Here is a 13,984-nt window from a genome sequence, read left to right as displayed (position 1 = left end):
TGTTGCTCCAAGCAGAGGAAACTGAAGTTCTGAAATACATCAAAAAGCATGAAGACTTCTGCCTGAAGCCCATATACACCGCAAGTGTACATGTTGGACCCCAAGTATGCTGGCAGGAGCATCCTGTCTGGTACAGAGATCAACAAGGCCTATGGTGTCATCACTACCGTGTCTCGACACCTTGGCCTGGATGAGGGCAAGGATCTTGGCAGTCTAGCGAAGTACACTTCCAAGCAAGGGCTTTGGGATGGAAATGCAATATGGCAGTTGTGCCAACATATCTCATCAGCCACACGGTGGAAGGGACTTTGTGGATATGACGCTCTTTCCCCTGTTGCCTTCATCATCCTCCAAATCCCACTAACATCAGCCGCCTCAGAGCGCAACTGGTCCTTGTTTGGGAACACACACAACAAAGCATGCAACAGGCTGACCAATACAAGGGTTTACAAATTGGTGGCCATCCAGGCAAATTTGAGGCTTTTGAGCCTGACAGCGAGCCATCCTCAACAAGGTTGGAAAGTGACAGTGAAGATGAGGCCTCAGAGTCTGATGTTCAAGAGGTGGACATTGAGGAGGTCCAAGGAGAAGACATGGAAGCCTGATAGGAAGACAACCAAAGCTTTAGATTCTAGACTATCATTTTACAGATGTATGTTGAAAACGTTTTTGGGAGATGCAGTGGATCATTGGGGATCATTCAATATTCCCTTTCTTTGGTTTTTCAGTGAAATCACCCCATGTGAAGAGTCAACTAATTTAATTAAAGTTAAATTCATAACTAAATAGTTTGTTTTATTTCTATTGAAAGGATTTAATCATTTGCAATTATGTCTATTTATGATAAGGTAAACGTGTTATGTTTCTGTCTCCATATGATATGGTAAATATACCCAATGCAAAAAAGCATCTACATTTAAATGGTATTAATATTAATTTGCATATATTTCCTTTAATTCCCATATATTCCCATTAATTCCCACTGAAAGTTTACACCTCTGAATATTCCCCAAAATGTGCAACCCTCGAGGTGATGATAGGGGATGGCAGGAGTTGAGAAGGGATAAGAGGGGAAGAAGAGGAGAGGGGAGGAGTGGGCAGGAGAGGGGAGGGGAGGAGAAGAGAGGGGAGGAGAGGATAGGTGAATGGAGGGGAGGAGAGGGCAGGATAGGGCAGGAAAGGAGAGGGGAAGAGAGGGGAGGAAAGGAAGGGGATGACAATTGAGACATGGATTGTGTATGTGTGCCATTCAGAGGATGAATGGGCAAGACAAAATATTTAAGTGCCTTTGGTAGTAGGTGCCAGGCGCACCGGTTTGAGTCGGTCAAGAACTGCAAAGCTGCTGGGTTTTTCACACACAACAGTTTCCCCTGTGTATCAAGAATGGTCCAACAGGGCCGGAGGAATCAATGCAGAGATGGGTGTCTATGATGGGTGACATATTCTGTGAATGGTGGTGAAAGTGAAATGGTTCTGGATGTGAGAGTATAAGTCTGTTCTGTCTGTGTTATGTTATGGGCCCATGTGAGAGAGATCCAAAACTCCCAAGGTGGTCCTCTGACCAGCTGACCCTAGAGGAAATCCCTCCATGCAGGGTGAGTCTAATAACCAACCACCAGGGTAACACAACCCAGCTCACACTATATAATGACCTCTCCCTCCCGGATGGATCTAAAGTGATGTCAGCTTAGCTTATTATACCAGGAGGAAAATAACCAGGCCATGATGCTCCTCACAGAAACACGCATGCACTGACGTACACACACGCCCGCACACCCACACACAGGCACACACACAGGCACACACACACACACACACACACACACAGAGTCCTGGAATGACAGTCAGATGCAAGCTATCTAGGTTGTGGAAGTGGATGTAGCCTCAGAGGACAACTACACCATGGCATAGCTGGTACCTTCCAGGATGCCCAGCCCACATCCCCTAAAGGGCAACCAGGCCCACAAAGAGCCTGGATGTTGATTTCATTCATACTACCAAGGCTTTCATGTGTATTATTAGACCGGAAACTGGGTATAGTGTGAAAATGAGGACAGCGAGAGAGGGGAAACCCTGCTTCCTGTGGGCTGTGCAGAGAGCGCTAGGACCCCTTGAGCACAAGGATAGAAACATTTGCTAGTAATACAGGCCAGGCAGGTGTCTGTTCAGCTGCCCGTTCTGGGGCTATATGGGGTGAGCATTAAGTGCTACATTCTTAGAAAAAAAGGGTACTTCGTTTGTCCTCATCGGAAAACCCTTTTTGGTTCCAGGTAGAACCCTTTGGTAGTGAAAAAGATTCTACTGAGTGTAGGATCCTCAAGCACAAGTCTAAACACATCTGTTAGCAATAGCAAGGACGTATAGGTGTATGTTTCTCTGCCTGTTCTGAAACTATGTGGGATGAGCAATGAGTGCTATGACCCTTGAGCAGAATTGTAAAAACATCTGTTAGCAACAATGACTGTAGATTAGTAATGGCCATATAGCTGTCTTATCTGCTACGGTAGCTGTTCTGGGGTTCTGTGGGGTGAGCAACGGGCTGGTTTGACATTGCAGCCAGCACTGCAGGCCACTGCCGATCTACTGATGTAGAATGAAATGATAATGCCAGAGAAGCCGCCGTTTGGAGGTTATATTCGGATTGGTGTTGTTAGGCCCGAGACAAAGTCGACAAAACCGTGCCAATATATCCTAGTAAAACAGTTATCTGCACAGCACTGGACGAATTTAGCTGTTTCTCTGTCAAAACCTTGAAGAGAGGCTTGGTCTGGGTGGAGGAAACCCACAACAGCAGTGTCATCTGCATATTTAAAAAAAACTTGTGGCTGTGCCAGAGGCTTGACACTCGTTTGTGTACAGTGTGTACAGTATCGGTGAAAGTATGCAACCTTGAGGGGCTCCCGTATCCACCATTCTTGATGTAGAGATGGCAGCGTTAAACTTCACTTGTTGAGTACGGTTCACAAGGAAACTATAAATCCACTCAGTCAGGATAGAGTTGACACCCAAATTCACCAGTTTATCCACTAGTAGGTGGGGTTGGATGGTGTTAAACGCTCTATTGAAGTCAATGAATACAATTTTCACTAGAATTTGCCTTTTGTAAATGTTCATGGATATTGTTCAGCATGACCAGTAATGTATCACCAACACCCCTGAAGGCACGGTATGCAAATGTGTTTAAGTCTGATTGGGATGAGAGACCAGAGTTAATTTGTTGTAGATTTTTTTTTATTTAACTTTTATTTATCTAGGCAGGTCAGTTAAGAACAAATTCTTATTTACAATGACGGCCTACACCCTTACAATGACGGCCAAACCCTAACCAGAACGATGCTGGGCCAATTGTGTGCCGCCCTATGGGAAATGTTTTTAAAACACTTCATAGGTACAGATGTCAGGGCTACAGGGCGTAAATCGTTATTTTCTTTTGGCCTATTGTTTTTAGGTATTGAGGAAATCAGCGACTTCTTCCATAAGTCTGGAATTATCCCACTGTTCAGTGACAGCTGGAACAGCTTCTCTAATGGTAATGCGTGATGGTCTGCGCATGCCTGAAGTGCCTTGCTGCTGACGCCATCTGGACCATATGACACGTTGAAAGTATTGCTTGACGTCATTCACAGAAATCTGTATATCAAGAGCTGGTATGACACTTTTTGCTGCGATGTAAAATCACACATGTCAAACCTACAATAGAAACTGTCCAAATAATTTGAAAAGCAAGGTCATTTTAAACAGTCATACAATGTCTCTTTGGTTTGTAGCTTGTGATGGTTTGTAGCCCTTGCCAGGCTTTCCTACTGTCCTTGTCCTTGAAAAGGTTTTCTAATTTGTCTTTGTACTCCTTAATTTTGCTTTAAAGTTGCCTCTGAATATTTTTCCTTTCCTCTTTACTGCCACCTGATTTAAACACTTTTTTAAATTCTCGAGTTACCCACGGTTAATTATTGGGGAAGATGTTAACTTTCTTTTTGGGAATCCTCACAGAAACCGATGTACTCAGAGAGGGTATCTGCTGCCTCTTCCAGGTAATTGGCTCTGTCCATCAGAGCCACCCAGTTCATGGACTCAAAACAGTCCTGGACGGCTTCAGTCGCTTCAGGAGTCCAGCTTTTAATCTCCACCTTTTCAGCCTTCTCTCGCTGCAGACGTGCTTTGTAGACTGGGATGAGCTGAACCATGTTATGATCCCAACCCCCAAGATTGGGCAATTCCTTGGAAAAATACACACCTGGGATGCTACCATAACAGAGGTCCAGACAGGGTTCATTTCGGGTAGGACATGGTAATTGATATGATGCTAAGTTCAGATAGATTGTGCATGTTAAAGTCTCCCAGGATCAGCTTTACTGCTTCAGGTAATTGTCTCAGCCTGGGATACAAGGTCATGAATTAAGTCGGCAGCTATTTGGGTGTCAGCAGAGGGGGCTATGTAAACAATAAATAACCTGGCCGTAGGTTAAGAGCAATGTCTTTATTACAGACCTTGTGCTTAGTTGTAATATGGGCAGGATTACAATATTTCTCGATGATGAATGTACAAACTCCACCACCATTTGTCTTACCAGAGTTGATGTTTTGGTCCAATCTAACAATTGTGTAGCCATGCAGCTCCACAATGGATTCCAGATCCTGTTCCGTATGCCAGGTCTCAGAAAGACAGATCAAGTAGGATTGCCGGTACTCAGAGGTATTGAGTACAAGCTCATGCCTGTAGCTCATCGAATTTTAATATTGAAACAATTTTGCAAATGTCGGAGAGACAGACAGCAAGGTTTATACAAATCTCCGCTGTTGAAAACTAAATATTAGTCTAAATGAAATGTGAGATAATGTCTAGATTCTTTTTATAGTGGAGATGAAGTTTTAAAAAATTGCCTGGCTGGGCAGATGGAACAGAGTAGATAGGCATTTTAACGTCATAGATTTAGCCAGCGTTAACTTGTGGAATAGACACCAGCTGGAATGCGGTTTTAACCAATCAGCATTCAGGATTATAACCCCCCGCTGTATAAATCACTTAAGATTATACATATCTAGTCATTCAGTCGGTCACAATTTACCCACAATGCGTCACGGATTTGATGCTCTCGAACAAAGCCAATGACTTCTATGAACTCTGAGCAGAATTTTAAAAAAGAACATCTGTTAGCATAAACAAGGCCATACAGGTGCCCATTTAGATGGTTGTTCTGTTTTGAAGCCCTGCTTAGACCAGACACACACACTAGCTGTGGCTGAGAGGACCAGAGGGCCAGACAGGGTGCAGGTAGGATTTCCAACTCAATCGTCTGTATAAAAGGGCATCGTGGGTCATAGACCCCTTTCCTGCAGTCAAATGACCAAATTGCCCTCTAGTGGCCTCATGGGTGGAATGTCATTAATATTTTTCATAAAAAATAAACATTATTTTTTTTTAAAACAGCAAAAAATCCAGTGTTTCTATGTTAAACGTTGTTTTATATTTCAGTCTTTTGTGATGTATAAAATGTAATATTGGGACACAAACTCAAAATGTAATAAAATGGCAGCTCTATATCTGACATGCTAGAGGAGTCTTATTTTTGTTGATCCCATAAGCATGTGTGTGAGGTGTATACTTTTGTTTCAAAATAGATTTGTTAAAGACTACCAAGAAACATTCTGTGTGACCCTGATTTAGCCTGCAGTAAAAGTTCAGAATCTATAAATGTCATCCATAATTACCCAAGTGAGGATATTGATGATCAGTAAAAAAACTTGATTTATCCCATGATCCTGTTCTTTTCAATACTCTCTCTCTCTATCTCGAATGAATGAACGAAGAAGAAGCTTCCATGATTATTATTCTACTGCTTCACTAAGGGGAAAAATACATTTGCGCCGTCAAGCCGAATTCCCCCTCGGGGTAAAACTACAGCCAGAGATTGAAAGAGGGCAAAAGGAAACGGCATGACAAAAAAAAGAAAGAAAAGAAAATGAAATAAGGAAAGATTCTAGGAGTAATTCAATACATTACAGTCACAGCAACCTACAGTGGAGACGTATCAAAGCCGCTGTCACTGAATATAATTAGACTCAGCATGCGGAAATTTAAACTATGGCAGAGTTAATGAATTTCATTTCGGATCTGCTTTGAGTCGAAGTTTTGTTTACAGCAACCCTTCTTTCAGCCATAATTCATTTATATTGTACTCGAATACACATTCACTCTCACTTTCAATTCTCTGCCCCTTCTAATTTCGTGCACGGAGTAAAATACCTTAAGATAGAATTGAGAGAACCGAACAACCCACTAGTGTAAAGTAGTGTAGAAGGGGTGAAGCGCTAAAGCACTAGGCTACGCTAGTCTGATTATTGCCACATTAAGGTTGGCGACCAGGGGGACATGGCCTCCAGGCCAAAGGCAACATAGCCACTCTGTATTCTAACTGTTTGGTTTTAACAATGTGTACACATAGGGGAAGACTCATAGTTCTTCATATGAATGAAAAGCTCGAAGGGATCTTGCTTTTTAGAATGTTGGGAACGATTTTAATGCTGTATTGTTATTTTAGCCAAAAAGGATGGCCTTACACTGTAGTGGCAGGACCTGTTTGACATGCATTGATATTCTGACATGGAATCATTGAACAAATACAATGAGACAAAAAAACAATGCTACCTCTATCTGAAATACGTGTTCAGTCAACAGTATTCAGAAAAGCTACAGACGATCTAGGTACATAGACAACTATCTAAGAATGTGGCCAAAATGGCACCCTATTCCCTACATAGTGCGCTACCTTTGACCAGAGCTCTATGGGGCCTGGTCAAAAGTAGTGCAGTATATAGGGAATAGGTAAATTATTAGTAAGGACAAATTAACCCTTTAAGGCTGTAGAGCTAATGATAGGAAACACCCTCTATTTTGTTGTAACTTTCTCTCCCTCCATATGAACACCATAAAACACAATGGAAAATGTCACCAGGCAGGCCAAGTGTGGTATTCATAACGTGAACATCATCATGACTGTTCTACTTTATTAGACCTTCCAGATCACAGTGTTCTACTTGAGCAATATGAGTCAGACAACTCCCTACTAACAATTATAACTCCATAACAATACCACTTATCACGTTTGTCACTGGCATCTTTAGACTTGCAGGGACAACAGAGCTTCTCCTGCTCATAACACTAGACTAAACGCTAAACTACTGTTTATCGAATAAAATGTTATTGGTTGCGTACACATATTTTGCAGATGTGATAGTGGGTGTAGTGACAGTGCAGTAATAACTAACAATACAAAACAATGCACGTAAATCCCCCAAATAAAAACAAAGGAATTAAGACATTTTAGAATGAGCAATGTCAGAGTCCGGAATAGAACAATATATATGTATACGATGTGTGCACAGACAGTATGGACAGTATATGAATAGAAAAGGTATGTACAGCAGTAGTTATATAGGATAGGCCTTGACTAGAATACAGTATATACATATGAAGTGGGTAAAACAGTATGTAAACATTATTAAAGTGACTAGTGTTCAATGACAATGTACATAGGGCGGCAGTCTCTAAGGTGCAGGGTGGAGTAGCGGGTTTTAGCCAGCTAGTAACAGTGACTAAGTTCAGGGCAGGTTACTGGGTGGAGGCCAGCTAGTGGTAACTATTTAACTGTACTGTCTCCGCCTTCTAGATGGTAGTGGAGTGAACAGGACGTGGCTCGGTGGCTGAGGTCCTTAATGATCTTCTTGGCCTTCCTGTGACACCGGGTGCTGTAGATGTCCTGGAGGGCAGGCAGTGTGCCCCCTGTGATGTGTTGGGCTGACCGCACCAGTGCAGTTGCCATACCAGGCGGTGATACAGCTCGACAGGATGATCTCAATGGTGCATCTTTAGTAGTTCACGAGGGACTTACAGGCCAAGCCAAACATTTTCAGCCTTCTGAGGTCACAATCAGCTCCTTCGTTTTGATGACGTTGAGGGAGCAGTGCAGTGGGGAAGGGAGGGCTTTTTCAGAAAAGCATGAAACTTGGTACACTTATGTAGTTTGGTGCCCTGAACATTTTCCAAAATGTAGCCATGGAATAAAAGGTGGACATGGGTGGCAGGACTTCACCATCCACCATCCAGCCTTCAGACTTTATAACCTGTTCCATAATGCAGCAGGTGATTGTGTATGCACAGCCTGGCCCAGACAATCTTAGGGTTGAAGTGCTGATTTATTAATTTTCTCAGGGAGTTTAGAGACGTTGTTGTGCTTGGTAAGAGACAGGTGTTCACAGGTAAGGCTGGCAGAAGATAGGATGTGCCATGTCAGCACAATCACCGGCAGCTGTCGAAATGAGCAGCAGCAGCAGCAGGGATGAGGAAGGAGTCGCACTAACAGGTCACTAGAGGCAGCCACCACACCTAACCTCCGTCCCTCAATCCCACCATCCCTCCTCTTTTCCCATCCCTCCATCCTAAGCCCTGTGACTGTAACAGGTCACTAGAGATAGTCACCACACCTCATCCTCTTTCCCCATCCCTCCATCCTCAGCCCTGTGCCAGTGGCCATGCCCCCTAAGAAATGCCATCTGTCTGGCGTCGCCAGCCCAGCGCTGGGCAGAGCCGAGCCACTCACCTGGACCACTTCCCTAACTGCTCCCCCTCCACTCTCTCTGCCTTCTGTTCCGTCTCACATCAACAATGGTGAATGCTAACTCTTTACCTTCATTTATAACCCCCTGCATTCCGGGTTACTCTGTAGCTCAGTTGGTAGAGCACGGTGCTTATAACGTCAGGGTAGTGGGTTCAATTCTTGGGACCACCCATAAGTAAAATGTATGCACGCATGACTGTAATTTATTTGGGATAAAAGTGTCTGCTAATTGGCATATATTACTATATATAATTTGACAGGTTAACAGATTCACCGTCATCTTTGAAATGCTAACCCTACGGGACCTTTCACACTGTGACACATGGCACTTCTCTCTAGACATTCAGTACATACACTATATATACAAAAGTATGTGGACACCCCTTCAAATTAGTGGATTCGGCAATTTCAGCCACACCCGTTGCTGACAAATTTATAAAATAAAGCACACAGCCATGCAATCTCCATAGACAAACAGTGGCAGAAGAATGGCCTTACTGAAGAGCTTAGTGACTTTCAACGTGGCACCGTCATAGGATGCCACCATTCCAACAAGTCAGTTCGTAAAAATGTCTGCCCTGCTAGAGCTTCCCCGGTTCCCCGGTGTTGTTATTGGCAAGTGAAAATGTCTAGGAGCAACAACGGCTCAGCCACGAAGTGGTAGGCCTCACAAGCTCACAGAACGGGACCGCCGAGTGCTGAAGCACCTAAAAATTGTCTGTCCTCGTTTGCAACACTCACTACCAAGATCCAAACTGCCTCTGGAAGCAATGTCAGCACAATAACTATTCGTCGGGAGCTTCATGAAATCGGTTTCTATGGCCGAGCCGCCACACACAAGCTTAAGATCACCATACGCTATGCCAAGCATTGCCTGGAGTGGTGTAAAGCTCACCACCATTCGACTCTGGAACAGTGGAAACGTGTTCTCTGGAGTGATGAATCACGCTTCACTATCTGGCAGTCCGACAAACAAATCTGGGTTTGGCGGGTGCCAGGAGAACGCCACCTGCCGCAATGCATAGTGCCAACTATAAAGTTTGGTGGAGAAGGAACAATGGTCTGGTGCTGTTTTTCATGATTCGGGCTAGGCCCCTTACTTACGGTGAAGGGAAATCTTAACGCTACAGCATACAATGACATTCTAGACGATTTTGTGCTTCCAACTTTGTGGCAACAGTTTGGGGAAAGCTCCTGTTTCAGCATGACAATGCCCCATGCACAAAGCGAGGTCCATACAGAAATGGTGTGTCAAGATTGGTGTGCCAGAAGTTGACTGGTCCGCAGTCCTGACCTCAACCCCATCGAACACCTTTGGGATGAATTGGAACGCGACTGCGAGCCAGGCCTAATCGCCCAACATCAGTGCCAGACCTCACTAACGCTCTTGTGACTGAATGGAAGCAAGTCCCCGTAGCAATGTTCCAACATCTAAAGGCTGCTATAGCAGCAAAGGGGGACCAACTCCATATTAATGGCCATGATTTTGGAACGAGATGTTCGACGAGAAGTTGTCCACATACTTTTGGACATGTAGTGTATGTAATCCTACTCAGAAGAACTGGCTATGTCTGTCAACAGACAGGGTTAACTATGCTATGATCGTCCGCACAGTTCTAAAGTTATGTCTAACACGAGGAGAAACTTCTCCACACGTATTGGGAATTTGTTACGCTAGGTAGCTGCTGTGTACATTCAGTTGTTGTGGAGAACAGCTTGTTCTTGTTTGTATGTTTGCTTAACTCACCCCTCTCTCTACCCCATCCTCTTACTGCTGTTCTCTCTTTCTCTCTCCTTTTCTCTCATTCTTCTTCTCTTTCTCTCGTCAGCACAGGAGAAATGGAGAGCAGAGGAGCCCTACTTTCCCACTCCTCTTCCTCATTCCGTCCTCCATCCATCCATCCCTCCCTCCCTCCAACCTAGGTCTAGGACAAAAAGGCTTCTCAACAGTTTTTACCCCAAAGCCATAAGACTCCTGAACAGGTAATCAAATGGCTACCCAGACTATTTGCATTCTGTGCCCCCCCCCCCCCCCCCACCCCCACCCCACTTTTTACGCTGCTGCTACTCTCTGTTTATCATATATGCATAGTCACTTTATCTATACATTCATGTACATACTACCTCAATTAGGCCGACCAACCAGTGCTCCAGCACATTGGCTAACCGGGCTATCTGCCTTGTGTCCCACCCACCACCCGCCAACCCCTCTTTTACGCTACTGCTACTCTCTGTTCATCATATATGCATAGTCACTTTAATCATATCTACATGTACATACTACCTCAATCAGCCTGACTAACCGGTGTCTGTATGTAGCCTCGCTACTTTTATAGCCTCGCTACTGTATATAGCCTGTCTTTTTACTGTTGTTTTATTTCTTTACCTACCTATTGTTCACCTAATACCTTTTTTGCACTATTGGTTAGAGCCTGTAAGTAAGCATTTCACTGTAAGGCCTGTTGTATTCGGCGCACGTGGCAAATAAACTTTGATTTGATTTGATTTGACATTGGATGACAAGGTAACTCCCTGTCCCACTCTCCTCTGTCAAAAAAAGGGAAATATATAAAAACACCAGGATGTTTGTACCTAGAAAATCCCTCTGGACTAATATAATGGCAGATATTTAGTTCTTTAGAAACAATCCCCTCAGCAACAGCAGCAGCATCCCCCCTGCCCTTCTTCCTCCTGAGTCTCTGCTGAGGGCGTACTCCAACTCCCCAACTCCCATCAAATGCCCTTAACCCAGACACCACTCCCCTCAGGTTATCTATGTCACCAGGGGTCAAATTGGAGCCCCAGGTGATTAATATGGCTTCACCTTATCACACACACACAACCCTCTTTATCTGCCTATTGAAGCCCTGTCTCTGTCTGAAGGAATTATTGGTTGATGTTAGAAGAACGGCGTCAGTCTTTGCCTATGCCACTGGGATATCGAGAGAATCTAAGAACAGAACTGAATCAAATAAGCTGTGTGAAGGAATGGCCCATGGCAGGATCGGAGGGGGTTGGATCAAAAATATTCAGAGCGCGTCCTTGACAGACAAGCACTACTTTAATGCTATCCTCTACCTCCAAGGTGTTGAAGAGAGATTTTATAAAAGTCAGAGGGATATTTCACCCCTGGAGACCAATACAGGTGGGCCTATTAACTCGTTTTGAGAAGTTTTGAGATGTGTGATGTTTCAGCCAGTCTACAGGACTCAAAACTTGATTTTTAAATATCTGATTTGAGCTGTGGAAATCTTTAATAGTACAAAATAGTTTCATGAATGTATTCATCATGTTGTAAAAATTGAGAAACGAAGCTTTTGGCGTCACACACACGCACACATTACACGCTTGCATTGATCTGTTGGTGGGTTAAATTGCTAAACACCAGTTAGCAACAGACAGAGGAAGCAGCAGAGCAGACGTTCAGCTACATAATTAGCACAGACACCAGATCAGCCAATAACAGGTCAGTGGCATGTGGGTCGGCTAGCAACTGGCCGTCTCTGCATAGTTACGACTGGTGGAAGCTAGGAGCTGGAACTTCACAGTGGCTGAGTGGAAGCTGGAACTTCACAGTGACTGAGTGGAAGCTGGAACTTCACAGTGGCTGAGTGGAAGCTGGAACTTCACAGTGGCACGGTGCCTGATCTCCGTACCTCAGGGAGATGCTGCGGCTTCACAGTGGTTTGTTTAGCAGTGTGTGTGTGTGTCTGTATATGTATGTTTGCACACACATCTGAGTGGGTGTGAGTGTGTGTATCTGTGTGTGTTTGTATATGAGTGTGTGAGTACGTGCTTGTGTGCGGGTGTGTGCATGTGTGCGAGCATGGGAGGGCAGAGCCTAATCAAGACAGGGGGAAGCTGGGAGTCAAGACTCAGACTCTTTAGTGGATACTGGCACAGCCCTTAAGAAGAGAGAGAGCCTGCGGGGCAGTGACTGCCATGAAGGCCAGAGGAGACTGGAGAAGGCCACACTTTGAACACAGTCATAATAGCTTAAGGTTGCACTGACTGGCAAGTCATGTGAGAAATCAATTGACAACTCTACTAGGAGCTCTGCAACCATCAGTACTGTTGTACTGTCACTGAGTGTTGCTACTATAAATCATCATAAACCATCATAAACCCTGCTCCTGCTTTGAACCAGAGGATTTGTCATCGTGGTCGAAAAGAACAGACAGACTGACGGACAGACTTTCCATCACTTTCCTGTTAGCTATAATCAGGACCACCAGAGAAGAATTGGTCATTGTGGACCAGCAAACCAACTGTGATAAATGATCTAGATTAGTGATGAAAGTTCTGATTTCATATTGATAAAATTATAATTAATGGCAATGAATGATGTCATTGGACATGCAGGTGTTCATTTTCGCCAATCAAAATCCCCCCTTCTCTCCAGTGTCATGAATAAAATCTGTAATCTGTGACTAATATTGAGACACACAGCAAGATAAGCAAACTTAGGGATGACATGTAATTCCGTAAAGTCAGTGTGGAAGAGGTGAAAAAATTATTGCTGTCTACCAACAATGACAAGCCACCAGGGTCTGACAATCTGGATGGAAAATTATTGAGGATAATAGCAGACAATATTGACACTCCTATTTGCCACATCTTCAATTTCAGACTACTAGAGAGTGTGTTCCCTCAGACCTGGAGGGAAGCTAAAGTCATTCCGCTACCCAAGAATTGTAAAGGTGCCTTTACTGGCTCAAATAGCCGACCAATCAGCCTGTTACCAACCCTTAGTAAACTTCTGGAAAAAATTGTGTTTGACCAGATACAATGCTATTTCACAGTAAACAAACTGACAACAGAAGTTCAGCATGCTTATAGGGAAGGACACTCAACAAGCACAGCACTTACACAAATAACTGATGATTGACTGAGAGAAATTGATTGTAAAATGATTGTGGGTCTTGTTAGACTTAAGTGCAGCTTTTGACATTATCGTTCATAGTCTGCTGATGTAAAAATGTATGTGTTATGGCTTTACACCCCCTGCTATAATGTGGATAAAGAGTTACTTGTCTAACAGAACACAGAGGGTGTTCATTAATGGAAGCCTCTCAAATATAATCCAGTTAGAATCAGGAATTCCCCAGGGTACCTGTTTAGGCCCCTTGCTTGTTAAATTTTTACTAACAACATGCCACTGACTTGAGTAAAGCCAGATTGTCTATGTATGCAGATGACTCAACACTATACACGTCAGCTACAATAGCGACTGAAATGACTGCAACATTCAACAAAGAGCTGCAGTAAGTTTCAGAGTGGGTGGCAAGGAATAAGTTAGCCCTAAATATTTCTAAAACTAAAAGCAGTGAATTTCTAAAAGCATTGAATTTGGAACAAAAACACTCACT

The 13,984-nt window shown here is 43.7% G+C and overlaps 1 protein-coding gene across 3 annotated transcripts in view; it reads right to left on the bottom strand.

The window, feature by feature from the left end:
* LOC106570399 (zinc finger transcription factor Trps1) overlaps positions 1-13,984 on the bottom strand; it is a 174,383-nt gene that overhangs the window by 85,097 nt on the left and 75,302 nt on the right. The window lies entirely within an intron of this gene.

The sequence above is a fragment of the Salmo salar genome, chromosome ssa14 (genome assembly GCF_905237065.1).
Source record: "Salmo salar chromosome ssa14, Ssal_v3.1, whole genome shotgun sequence".
Classification (NCBI taxonomy): Eukaryota; Metazoa; Chordata; class Actinopteri; order Salmoniformes; family Salmonidae; genus Salmo; species Salmo salar.
This window is presented reverse-complemented; position numbering and strand designations above follow the sequence as displayed.